At 49.6% G+C, this 12,500-nt stretch overlaps 1 protein-coding gene across 1 annotated transcript in view; it reads right to left on the minus strand.

Moving 5' to 3' along the window:
- Positions 1–12,500, minus strand: part of sema3h (sema domain, immunoglobulin domain (Ig), short basic domain, secreted, (semaphorin) 3H) — a gene marked incomplete at its 3' end in the record, with an annotated part of 54,533 nt that overhangs the window by 11,694 nt on the left and 30,339 nt on the right. The window lies entirely within an intron of this gene.

Genomic DNA, 12,500 nt, shown 5'->3' on the forward strand with positions numbered 1-12,500 from the left:
TGCATGTGCATGTGTGTGTGTGTGTGTGTGTGTGCGTACATGCGTGTGCGTGTGTGTGTGTGCGTACATGCGTGTGCGTGTGTGTGTGTGCGTGTGCATACATGCGTGTGTGTGTGTGTGTGCGTACATGCGTGTGCGTGTATGCGTGTGTGTGTGTGCGTGTGTGTGTATGTGTGTGCGTGTGTGTGTGTGTGTGTGTGTGTGTGTGTGTGTGAGAGTGTGCGTGTGTGTGTGACTAATGGTGTTTTGTGTGGTGGCATGGCTGAGTGACCCAGCCTAATGAAAGCCAGGCAGTAATATCTGTGTGTGTGTGTGAGTCAGACCTGGGCAGAGCAGCCAGTCACCCCTGACCCCTGACCTCTCCTCCTCCAGCTCACCTCCACCCCCTGCTGCTGCTACTGCTGGACAGGCTGTGACTGTCCTGGGGCCTCCCCCCTACTGGCCCCCCTAACTCCCCCTAACTCCCCCATCCTGCTCCTCTATCTCCCCTAACTCCCCCTAACTCCCGCACCCTCCCCCATCCTGCTCCTCCATCTCCCCCTTACTCCCCCACCCTCCCCCATCCTGCTCCTCTATCTCTCCCTAACTCCCCCCCCTGCTCCTCTATCTCCCCCCTAACCCCCCCCCCCCTGCTCCTCTAATTCCCCCTAACTTGCCCCCTGCTCCTCTATCTTCCCCTAACCCCCCCTGCTCCTCTATCTCCCCCTAACCCCTCCCCTGCTCCTCTATCTCCCCCCTTACTCCCCCCCTGCTCCTCTATCTCCCCCTAACTCCCCTCCTGCTCCTCTATCTCCCCCTACCTCCCCCCCTGCTCCTCTATCTCCCCCTAACTCCCCATCCTGCTCCTCCATCTCCCCCTAACTCCCCATCCTGCTCCTCTATCTCCCCCTAACTCCCCTCCTGCTCCTCTATCTCCCCCTAACTCCGCCCCTGCTCCTCCATCTCCCCCTAACTCCCCCATCCTGCTCCTCTAACTCCCCCTACATCCCCCCCCTGCTCCTCCTCCATCTCCCCCTAACTCCCCCCCTGCTCCTCTATCTCCCCCTAACTCCCCCATCCTGCCCCTCCATCTCCCCCTAACTCCCCCCCTGCTCCTCTATCTCCCCCTAACTCCCCCATCCTGCCCCTCTATCTCCCCCTAACTCCCCCCCTGCTCCTCCATCTCCCCCTAACTCCCCTACCCTCCCTCCTCTCCCCTTAACCCCCGTTACTAGACCAACATCCAGCTCTCCAGATACGTTATACAACCAAGTTTATACACATCTACTATATATCTCCCTTCAGATGTAGCCCCAAGCACTCCGCCCACACACACACACACACACACCCACACACACACCCACACACACACACACACACACACACACACACACACACACACACACACACACATACGCACACCCACACACACACACACACACCCACACACACACACACACACACACGCACCCACACACACACACATACACACACATATCTCCCCCTAACTCCCCCCCCTACTCCTCTATCTCCCCCTACCTCTCCCCCTGCTCCTCCATCTCCCCCTAACTTCCCCACTCTCCCCCATCCTGCCCCTCTATCTCCCCCTAACTCCCCATCCTGCTCCTCTATCTCCCCCCAACTCCCCCCTGCTCCTCTATCTCCCCCTAACTCCCCCCCTGCTCCTCTATCTCCCCCTAACTCCCCCCCTGCTCCTATATCTCCCCATAACTCCCCCCCTGCTCCTCCATCTCCCCCTACCTCCCCCCCTGCTCCTCCATCTCCCCCTAACTCCCCCCCTGCTCCTCTATCTCCCCCTAACTCCCCCCCTGCTCCTCTTTCTCCCCCTAATTCCCCCCCTGCTCCTATATCTCCCCATAACTCCCCCCCCTGCTCCTCCATCTCCCCCTACCCCCCCCCTGCTCCTCCATCTCCCCCTAACTCCCCCCCTGCTCCTCTATCTCCCCCTAACTCCCCCCCTGCTCCTCTATCTCCCCCTAACTCCCCCCTGCTCCTCTATCTCCCCCTAACTCCCCCCTGCTCCTCTATCTCCCCCTAACTCCCCCCCTGCTCCTCTATCTCCCCCTAACTCCCCCCCAGCTCCTCTATCTCCCCCTAATTCCCCCCCTGCTCCTCTATCTCCCCCTAACTCCCCCCCTGCTCCTCTATCTCCCCCTAACTCCCCCCTGCTCCTCTATCTCCCCCTAACTTCCCCCTGCTCCTCTATCTCCCCCTAACTCCCCCCCTGCTCCTCTATCTCCCCCTAACTCCCCCCCAGCTCCTCTATCTCCCCCTAATTCCCCATCCTGCTCCTCTATCTCCCCCTAACTCCCCCCTGCTCCTCTATCTCCCCCTAACTTCCCCCTGCTCCTCTATCTCCCCCTAACTCCCCCCCTGCTCCTCTATCTCCCCCTAACTCCCCCCCAGCTCCTCTATCTCCCCCTAATTCCCCCCCTGCTCCTCTATCTCCCCCTAATTCCCCATCCTGCTCCTCTATCTTCCCCTAATTCCCCATCCTGCTCCTCCATCTCCCCCTAACTCCCCCCCTGCTCCTCCATCTCCCCTACCTTCCTCCCTCTCCCCTTAACTCCTGTTACTAGACCAACATCCAGCTCTCCAGATACGTTATACAACCAAGTTTATACACATCTACTATATATCTATATATCTCCCTTCAGATGTAGCCCCAAGCACTCCGCCCACACACACACACACACACGCACACACGCACCCACACACACACACACACACACACACACACACACACACATACGCACGCCCACACACACACGCACCCACACACACACACACACACGTACACACCCACGCGCACACACACACACACACACACACACACACATACACACCCATGCGCACACACGCGCACACACACACACACATGCACACCCACGCGCACACACACACGCACACATTCACACACACATACACACCCACGCATACACAAACGCATGCACGCACACACACACACACACACACACACACACACACACACACACAGAAGCGTCATGCCTATAGAACTTGAGGGGGCACATGCCCTCTCAGATTTGGGGGTTTAAAAAAAAAAAAAAAAATTCTGTTATTGTTTGTTTACCATTACATTTTACAATGCGGAGCTATGATTATTTTCTCTACTGAGCTGAATGTATTATTAATTATGTCATAGACCACCTCGAAAAGCCACCATAACCTCTTTCAAAAAGCCAAACACCCTCTTTCCCGGTGGATTTGGTTTCTTCCAAATTAACACTGGACCTGGAAGCCCCCCCCCCCCCCCCTCGCCTCGTCTCAGATAAACACGTTTTCATGGTCTGCTTGCATACATTTAGATTAAGGTTGTCCTTAACTGATGAACAGGTCCTCCAAATGTTAGGCTATTCAGTATATCAGATTCAATATACTTCATACTTCAGTATACAGTATATCATTTGGACCAATGCCAAGTGAGTAAAAAAAAGTAGATTTGTATTCCCTTACTTTTATTTTGAAAGTCCTTGAAAGAACGCTACCCGTAAGTTTAATTTCACACCGCTTGAGTGGCAACTGGTAGTGTGCTGTGTCCTGATTTTAAACTGCAAAAATGCACAAAAAAACACTCAAATTCTGCTAACGCCTCGCAGGCACGCTGCGCGCGTGTCCTTCGCTATCTCGTGCCCCCTCGTTTTTTTGGGTTGCATGACGCCCCTGCACACACACACACACACACACACATACAGACCGGTGGGCTTGTTGTGGTGCGGGGCGCTCTGAAGCGTATCTGAGTCCTCACATTCCTCTCATTCCAGCTTCAGGTGGCCTCGATGGAATCAGCATGCTGGGAATCTAATCTCATCACACACACGCACGCACGCACGCACGCACACACACACACACACACACACACACACACACACACACACACACACACACACACTGCCGCAGCACGGCAGATTCCCTCGGGCAACAGCAAAGGAGTATGGGTAGTTTTCCCCCATGCTGAGAATAGCTGAATCCCAATCTGAGTGCGCAAACCACCCTTGCAGCCCCTCGCACTTAAACTTAAACGGCCTGAGCACTTAAATGACGTCAGCTGGAAGGGCCAGGGTGCAGGGCCGGGATTTAAATGGGACAGCACTTCCAGCGGCGCGCCGATTCCCAAGCCAGTTTAGCTCAATGCCCCTCCCACTTCGTTTTCATTGGCTGCCGCGTCCCTCCGACGCGCTCCTCAGCTCTCCGCTCGGCTCTGCAAATTGACCGAATGACATCTGTTTTAATTTAATAATAATTAAAAATGTATGTTGGGTGGGATATGTTTGCAGCATGGGGATTTCAAGATAAATGTTGTGTTATCTGCAAATGTCATCATTTATGTGTGATGCACTCGGATCATGACTCGGATGCACTCAAGCATTGTGTCACATGAGACGCGGTGGACTGTGGGTATTTTCTGCTCCTAAGTCCGCGAAATTGCGGACTTTGGCCCAATCCCAATGTCCCCCCTAAACCCTCAAGCCCTGAGCCCTCACAGACTTATTGACGTCACCTGGTGAAGTGATCGAGTGTGAGAGGGTGCAAGGGCTCGAATTGGTATAACAAGGAATGGGACAGCACTTGTGACATCACATTACGTTGACGTGAAAACATATTTCTTACTATTGTGGGCGTGGGGCTTTTTTTAAATCAATTTGTAAATTGTACATGTTTTTCTTGTAGGCCTTCGTGTAAATTAATTTTGGCTGAGTCAAATCCCCTTTACATTATCAGAACTCTCTGTGTTACCCTCAAAACATTTGTTCAACTTGAAATCATTTCATTTTGTGGTCATATGCGATCGCATCTGCGATCAAATATCAACCCAACCCAGTATTTGTTAGTAGGATCGCATCGATCCTACATTACTGCCTGTGATTCTTGTTTGTGATGAATCCAAAAGTATTAACTTAAGAATGATAATATATTATGTATACACATTCCTGCACCTCACAACTCTTTCCATATTCATGTTGGAAATCTCAATTCAAAGAACACTGCACCGAAATGGGTAATTAATGTCATACTGCTTTTAACTGGGCAATCATATGATTTAGAGCAACAGAAATCGATGTAAATTATAACCATAGCCTACATATTTTTAAACAAATCACATTATACAAACCCATGGGGTTAATAACCCATACTTAAAAATAATGAAACCAAATTAATTATAAGGCTACTTGTGCAGATAAGCAAGTCCAGCTGAAAACATGAAAACATATTTTGTTCTGTAACGTGAACATTAGGGTTGGTTGATCTGTCCGTGCTTGTTTATTGGCTGTTCTTCAGGTAACCCCGTGTTTCACGTCACGACGCTATGAACTGTGGGTAATTCCCTTGGGCTAAGTCTGCAGAAATGCAGACTTACGGGAAGGGGGCATAAAGGGCTCAAAATGGCTGCCGGAGAGCCCTCGCGCACTTGCCGAGTTGACATTGGGACACCCCTAAGCCCTCGCGGACTTCGCGGGAGCGCGCCCTTAAGTCTGCGAGTCTGCAAGGGTGGACATTGGGACTGGGCCGTTCTGTAAGTGCGGGTGCGCAAAATGGCGGCAGTGGCGCACTTGTGGACCTAGCAATTCCGTTTTGGGACTACCCTGAGCCCTTGTGGATTTAGCGGGAACACGCATGTAAGGCCACAAGACCGCGAGTGCTCTGCACTTTCGCCTAAGTGCGAGATTTGGGATTCAGCTAATGAACGCTCTGCATCAGCTATAGCTCCTCCTCCTTCTCTTGTTGTCCAACCAGAGCATCAGATTTCCCTCCTTCTAAAATCTTTACTCCTCTTTCAGTCCTGGCGCAGTTGTCTCCTCTCCAACGCTGGTCTGAGGACAGAGAATCAGAGTGTATGTACCCGAGGAAAGGAGACGAGTGAAGGAAACGGCTAGAGAGTATTGAGGCCCACCCCGGCAGACTGAGACTCCTCTACTCACTTCCTCTCCCTCCTCTTCCCCCTCTTCTCCCTCTACCTGTCCTCCACCATTTCCTTTTTAAAATCCCATGTTCTTGTCTTCTGTGTTTGTTGTTCACTTTCGCCAGTCATCCTTCGCTCTCTTTTCTCTCTCTATCGCCGTGTCGGTCTCTCCTGAGGGCTCTGCTTGTGTCCGTTCTCCTAAACAAAGGGATGTTTCTGCTGGTGGAGAGATATCCTTGTTGGGCCCGCAGGCTCCCAGCCTCATCCCCTATCCCCCCTCCTCCTGCCAAGATCCCCCCCCCCCCCCGGCCTCAGCCTCGACCCCCCCCCCCAACACCCGGCAGCCCCCCTCCAGCGCCCCCAGACTCTCCTGCTCCAGGCCTGCTGGTTCCCAGCCACGCCCCCCCACCACCCACCCTAGCTGGGAGTTGGGATGTGGATACCATCTCACTGCCCCTGCCCCTGCTCCTGCCACACACACACGCACACACACACACCCACACCCACACACCCACACACCCACACCCCCCCCCCTCCACACACACGCACGCACGCACACACACCAACACACGCTCATATAAACTAACTGAGAGATGTTCAAACTTGCTCCAAACCGTCGGACCAGCAGTCGGGCCAAACCATGACCAGGTCTCAAGCTGCCTCCAGGGAATCTAAATAAAGCTTCCAAAATGAAACCATTCTAACTGTGACATACATGCTATTTTTATGGAAGGCTTCAGCCATGTGAGTTCACACAGCAGATAAAAGACTGTCTATCCTGGCAACACATCCGTAATTCACTTGTTATCATTACTCTGCACATTTAATTGATGAATTATGGAGTGAACAAAACCGTCAAATGTAATTCTGAATGGGTTGCCAGGTTTGTTATTTCCACCAAGGGAGAAGGGTAATTTGCATAATCATGCTCCCAAAAAGGTACTGGTGATGGACTGAGGGACTGACCACTCCTCTTAGCATCATCTCCTCCTCACTGTCTCTGATCCCTGTCACAACCACCCTGGTCTTCCTGTCACCTGGACCAACAACCACCCTGGTCTCCCTGTCACCTGGACCAACAACCACCCTGGTCTCCCTGTCACCTGGACCAACAACCACCCTGGTCTCCCTGTCACCTGGACCAACAACCACCCTGGTCTCCCTGTCACCTGGACCAACAACCACCCTGGTCTCCCTGTCACCTGGACCAACAACCACCCTGGTCTCCCTGTCACCTGGACCAACAACCCCCCTGGTCTTCCTGTCACCTGGACAAACAACCCCCCTGGTCTCCCTGTTACCTGGACCAACAACCAACCTGGTCTGGTCCGCCTCATCGACCCGCCTATAAACGAAGCTTTGCGCATTGTGACAGGATGCCTGTGTCCCACTCCTGTGGACAACCTTCCCATCCTCGCAGGTATCATCGATGCACAGTATGTGCGAGTATGGTGCTGAGGAACAAACCGCAGACCACGTGTGTGTGTGTGTGTGTGTGTGTGTGTGAGTGTGCGTGTGTGGAGGGGTTGCTCTGTAACTCTCAAACCGGGGCTGTGTTTTAATTCTCGAATTATGCATCCTTCCTCCTGGAAAGATAGGAGGAAGGATAGGAGGAAGGAAGGAAGGAAGGAAGGAAGGAAGGAAGGAAGGAAGGAAGGAAGGAAGGAAGGAAGGAAGGAAGGAAGGAAGGAAGGAAGGAAGGAAGGAAGGAAGGAAGGAAGGAAGAGAGGAAGGATAGGAGGAAGGAAAGAAGGGAGGAAGGATTGGAGGGAAGAAGGATGCATGCAGTGTTCAGACAGGGCCATGATGGGGGACCTGCACCCAGGTGATCATGGGAGTCGGAGTGTTTCCGCCCGGCGGAGCGTGGAGTAAACACCACGCCGGCGGCATTCTTAGGCTGATTGTTTATCTGGCGGGGTAGAACCTGTCCAGATGTTTACGTTCCTGGTGACGAGGCGTGTGTTTATGCATGTGTGTGTGTGTGTCTTGGCTATCATAGCAGGCTATATGGGCCGTGGTGTATCGGTGTGTGATGTGATCAGCAGTGGCCTGGTCCAGGGAGAGACAGAGACAGGGACCAGACTCTTATCATCACTGTCTATATAAACATAACCTGCTACACAAACGCACACACATGCATGCATGCACGCACACACACACGCACGCACACACATGCATGCACGCACACACACACAGAGCCTAAGGACAGTTCCTTGACAAACCCCATTGTAATAGAGTCTTCAGGCCAGCTAGTTGCCACGGCGACCAGGGCTGGAGCCCAGCGACGTAAATGGGCGGAGAGTCGGAGTGGCCGGTCACCGTAGTAACGGAGCGGGGAGGGGTCTGGTGGCGATGGAATCACACATCACACACACACCCTCCCCAGACCTTCTGTCGTCCGAGCCTGAGTGTGTGCTCATTCACCAAACCATCATCACATCATCACATTTATCAGAATTTACTGTGTATCACATCCAAACCGCTCCAGGATAAGATACAATGACGACAAGCCCTGGTTCACATCCAAACTCAGGGAACTAAGGCTGGAGGGAGAGGAAGCACGGAAGAGTTGGGACAAGGACCGGTTTGAAGAGGCCAAGTACAGATTCAGCAAGTGTCGTGTATTAATTTGATTAGGCCCTAATTAGACCCAACCCTTTGTTCTAATTAAGATTATATTATACATGTCTATTGAATAAGAGAGTTCAAGCCAGAGCAGCAGAATAGTATCAGGAGAGTTTTCATGAGGGGGGGAGAGTCACAAGGAGAGTCACGAGGAGAGTCATGTGAGACGCCAGGTGTTCTCACAGAACGAGAAAGTTGAAACATTGAAACATTGAAACATTGAAACATTGTTAGTTGAAACATTGAAATTAGATAACATTGTTTCAAGAACCACAGAACGAGAAGTGAAACAGGGAAGAGTGCACCATCAGCAGAATGTAAGAAGAGAACTGATGTTTTTCTCTCATTAAAAAGATAAGGTGTGTTGTTTTGACAAAATGAATGTACAAATTAATCATGTTTTTAAAAAAATGGGTTGTGGTCAAGCTAGAAGGGCGGGGATAGCCCAGGGAAGATATATAAGACGCTGTCACAAGTCACTCTGTGTGTCATCTCTCTCGCCCACCGGTCTTATTGTCTGTTACTGCTGAACAAGCAATAAAGCCTGTTGCATCGGATCCAAGTGTTACCAGTGCCTTATTGATTTGACTTCAACTACTGAACAAAGAACTTTGAAGACTTTAATCACCCAGTTAAGGCATCATACACGTCACAAGGCGGCCCAGGAAGCCAAACAACTCTTCTCTGAGAAACTCCAACACCAGTTCCCAGAGGGGAATATGTCCACTTCCTGGACAGGCCTCAGACAGATAAACTATAAACCAAAATCCCCCCAGACGACTCACGCCTTGCCAATGACCTGAACAACTTTTATTGTCGAATGGATGGACCGCCCCCCCCCCCCACCCTCTCAGGAGTGACCCGTCCCCCCCGCTACGTTCGGCGGAGAGGGTGATCAGCTTCCCCCTGCCTTCCCTCCAGGCCCTGCACAACTTCAGGGAGCTGAAACAGGCCAGGAAGGTCATGGCCGACTCCTCCCACCTGGGCTATGGCCTCTTCACACTGCCCCCTCCGGCAGGAGGCTGCGGTTGTTAAAAACTAAAACTGTTCAACACAGGAACAGCTTTTTCCCCATGACCATCAGCCTCATCAACATGGCTACCCTCTGACTCTCTCCCCTCTGACTCTCCCCCCCGCAGAATCAGAATACATCACTACATATCACTATGTATGAAAATATATCACTATATATCACTATATACCACTATATATCACTATATACCACTACATATCACTATATATCACTGTATACCACTATATATCACTATATATGAAAATATATCACTATATACCACTATATATCACTATATATGAAAATATATCACTATGTATCACTATATACCACTATATATCAGAATATATCACTATATACCACTATATATCAGAATATATCACTATATAGGCCTATCACTATATATCAGAATATATCACTATATGCCACTATATATCACTATATATCATAATATATCACTATATACCACTATATATCACTATATATCATAATATATCACAATATACCACTATGTACAGTATATCACAATATATCACTATATACCTATTTATATCACAAGCTATCACTATTACCATTATTTTTATTTAGAAACTTTTGTATTCAAAAGTGACAGTGTACAATTCAAACAGAAATGTCACCATTTAATGCATCATATCAGATTATAGTTTAGAGCTAATTTTCATCTTCAGTCCCTTGGCAGGTTAAAAATATATCACACATATATGACAATACTGTGTATCACGATATATTACATCACAATATATCACTATACTATATATAACATCATCACCTCCTCCTCCAGCAGACTGGTTACTGACAGTCTCTTCCCCTAATAGCTGCTGTAGGAAGACTCTTAGGGGCGAATTCACTAAAGGATTGCGCAGCTTTTCCTGACGCAAAGCCTGTGCAAATAAGTCAAAAATTATGGGGCGAATTCACTAAAGGATTGCGCAGCTTTTCCTGACGCAAAGCCTGTGCAAATAAGTCAAAAATAATGTTTGCTATTCACAAAGCCCTCGCAAAGGGTGAAATACGGTGTTAACTGCGTTGCCTTCGTCATTGCGTTTCTCTGCGCCGGTGTTATTAGCTGATATTTAAATTAGGTAATATGGGCAGAGAATGTTCCCCTTTCTATGCAAATGAACATTATTGCAAAACCCGCCCAATTCACAAAGATCGGCGCAAATTGCCTCACGCAGTTAAAGTGAAATTAATTGCGTTTTAAGAGACGTGGTGGTATTTAAGCGCAAAGGGGGTGTCATGGCCAGCCTTTCCACTGATCATGGCAGCAGTGATTGTTGCGAGGCGAATTCGGCATCGCAATGCCAGGCATGTTGTTCGTGAGAGAATATTTAGAAGAAGGTCACTTTTTGATTTAACACTAGAACCACCGCGGTAGCTGTTTGGACACCAGAACGCGCAGCTCTTTAGCCAACTGGAGGATGAAGTCGCGTCTGGGGAGGCTCAGTAGACTATGCGTCTCTCCACCCGTCCCCAGCGAGTCCAAGCTCCCCCAATGAATAATACTTATTTATAATAGCCTAAATAGCACGAAACTGTGCGTATAATAGTCTATACGCGAAACTGCGCATTCCCTATAGCTGTTCATTGAACGGCTGGGGGCCGATATAGGTATAAATAAATAAAAACATAGCCTACACAATATTTTTTTTTTTTGAATGGTCTTGAAAATATTTTGCTTTTGTATCATAGGTGACGGCAGGTATCATCTTCAGCCATGGATGTTGACTCCCGTGCGTAATCCTTCCAACGTTGGAGAGGCGGCGTACAACCGGGCTCACATCAGGACGCGCGGTGTGATTGAGTGCACATTTGGAATCCTGAAAAGCCGTTTAGATGCCTAGATCGTACTGGTGGGGCAATGTTATACACTCCCCCAAAAGTATGCCAGATCATCGTGCTGCAACTTGCATAACATAAAATGACAATTTTTCCTTTGTTCGTCTTTTCAAATCATTCCACCTCCGTTTGCAGTCTTCCGCGTTTACACACACAAATGGCACTGACTGATTGGGAAATTAAACCCCAAATATGATTTTTTGCTGCAGTCGTGATATTTTTTGCGGAAAGCTGTGAGACATGTTTTTGAACCTCGTCCGTGAGGCCTTCAAGTTCGCTGTCTGATAATCGTATCTTTCTTTTTCTGTCTGCCATCGTCCAATGATATGCATACGAGTTGTATGCGCTGTATGCGCAGTATTTATAGTCATTTCCTATATCAGCAGCAAATTGCACTCAGCCGCAAACACCGAATGGGCGTGTTTGCGCTGGGATATTATTAACGCAATGTCTTTAGTGAATAGGTTTTTACAACGGAGCACATAGCTGGAGCAACTGACGCGCAATGTAATGGTGCAATTAGCGGCCGCAATTCCACTTTAGTGAATTCGCCCCTATGTTTGCTATTCACAAAGCCCTCGCAAAGGGTGAAATACGGTGTTAACTGCGTTGCGTTCGTCATTGCGTTTCTCTGCGCCGGTGTTATTAGCTCATATTTAAATTAGGTAATATGGGCGGAGAATGTTCCCCTTTCTATGCAAATGAACATTATTGCAAAACCCGCCCAATTCACAAAGATCGGCGCAAATTGCCTCACGCAGTTAAAGTGAAATTATTTGCGTTTTCAGAGACGTGGTGGTATTTAAGCGCAAGGGGGGTGTCATGGCCAGCCTTTCCACTGATCATGGCAGCAGTGATTGTTGCGAGGCGAATTCGGCATCGCAATGCCAGGCATGTTGTTCGTGAGAGAATATTTAGAAGAAGGTCACTTTTTGATTTAACACTAGAACCACCGCGGTAGCTGTTTGGACACCAGAGCGCGCAGCTCTTCAGCCAACTGGAGGATGAAGTCGCGTCTGGGGAGGCTCAGTAGACTATGCGTCTCTCCACCCGTCCCCAGCGAGTCCAAGCTCCCCCAATGAA

The sequence above is a fragment of the Borostomias antarcticus genome (assembly GCF_949987555.1).
Source record: "Borostomias antarcticus genome assembly, chromosome: 11".
Lineage (NCBI taxonomy): Eukaryota > Metazoa > Chordata > Actinopteri > Stomiiformes > Stomiidae > Borostomias > Borostomias antarcticus.